The sequence below is a fragment of the Octodon degus genome, unplaced genomic scaffold (assembly GCF_000260255.1).
Source record: "Octodon degus isolate 3935 unplaced genomic scaffold, OctDeg1.0 scaffold00077, whole genome shotgun sequence".
Taxonomy (NCBI): Eukaryota; Metazoa; Chordata; class Mammalia; order Rodentia; family Octodontidae; genus Octodon; species Octodon degus.
The window spans coordinates 10,386,631-10,388,242 of record NW_004524653.1 but is presented as its reverse complement, the minus strand read 5'-3'; the positions used below and the strand labels follow the sequence as shown (position 1 = coordinate 10,388,242).

The following is a 1,612-nucleotide window of genomic DNA, read 5'->3' as shown; positions in this document are numbered from 1 at the left end:
GTCTTGGTCTCCAGTGGCAATGCCAGGTGCTGGCTCGCAGGATGGCCCGGCCGGGCGAGCTCGGGCGCAGGGGTTCGGTCCAGTGCCCCGCGCGGCAGGACCCCCCACCCCAGGGCGGCTGCCCTCGCTGCCCGGAGCCTGGCTGCTTGCTTGCCCTGCGCCAGTCGGCACGCTGGTCCACTGAGTAAACACGCACTAATCGGCTTCCTCGTTTCTCCCAGACTGTCTGCTTTCCACGTCACTCAACACCCCTGAGGAATGAGGATGAGGGAGCGAAGCCGACTCTGAGGTTTGCACCGAATGTCTGCATCTGTGTGCTTTGGGGGCGGGGCGGGCGCTTCAAACACATAATTAACAGCGAAGTATTTGCTTGCCATAAATTGTTGTTCTCCTTCCTCAGTCACAGAAACTCCTTCTGAAGGACAGGAATACATCACAGACTCCTTGGACAGGTCGGGATTGAGGAGGCCCTTCACTGAAAATAAAAGAAATTTAAATAAAATTACAGTGTGCTCCTTTGAAATGAAGCAAAGGGATTTGTTATAGGGGACAGTGATGCTGCTTGGAACCTGAGGTCCAAAACTACAGATACAGGACAGGGACTGAAAAGACACTGGGGCCGATATGATGGCACCTGTTGGTCTGGGGTAACAGGGTCTCTCCTCTCTCCAACTCCCTGTGGAAAGAAGTGCATTTTAATTTCAGCCTATTCCATGGGCAGGCTCTCAGATCCAAGCCCTGTGGTTTCTTGTCAGCCAGGGGCAGGGAGGGACACAGTTAATCAGAAAGAAAAAATCTTTCTCTCTCTCTCTCTCTCTCTCTCTCTCTCTCTCTCTCTCTCTCTCCCCCCCCTCTCTATCTCTGTCTCTCTCCCTGTTTCTGTCTATCTGTCTCTCTCTCTCTCCCTCTCCCTCTCTGTCTCTTTCTCCCTCTCTCTGTCTCTCTCTCTCCCTCTCTCTGTCTCTCTGTCTCTGTCTGTCTCTCTCCCTGTCTCTATCTCTGTCTCTCCCTCACCCTCTCCCTCTCTGTGTCTTTCTCGCCATCTCTGTCTCTCTGTCTCTATCTGTCTGTCTGTCTGTCGTCTCTCTCTCTGCTGATGATCACCCCCCCAATGGTTCACTGATTTTGATTAAATAATATATTTGATCATCCAAAATGACTAAAAGCTGGACACAATGTTAAACACCACACAAAGACTCGCAGATGGCTCAGAATCTAGGGAGAGACTCTAAGAAGCAAAGCAAAAACCACAGTGCAGGAATCTAAGTGCTGATGTCCAGAAAACCCAAGCATTTATGACTGGACAGAGGAGGGACCCAACTCAGACCTGAGAACTGGAGTGGCTTCTAAGTAGTATCTAATGGAAAAGTGGGAATCAACCAAGTAAAAGAGAAATTTCCTGAGGAACTTTTAAATTGCAGTTGGTAGAAACTTAGCTCATGTTAACTTAAGCAAACAGAAAAACGTATCCACTCACGTAACTGAACATGAGACCATTACGTGACCAGAACAGAGAGTAGTGTGCTTCAGGTATGGCTAGATCCAGGTGCTCTAGTGATGTCATTGGTAATCTGCCTGTGACTTTTGCATTCTCTCTGGCATCATTTTAAAG

General features: G+C 49.5%; 1 long non-coding RNA gene across 1 annotated transcript; it reads left to right on the top strand.

Annotated features, from left to right (window-relative positions):
- On the top strand, positions 1–467 carry LOC111818024. The gene is made up of 3 exons (XR_002822099.1): positions 1–26; positions 222–289; positions 401–467. It is a non-coding gene; the product is annotated as an uncharacterized LOC111818024 (long non-coding RNA).
- Positions 468–1,612: the final 1,145 nt, after the last annotated feature.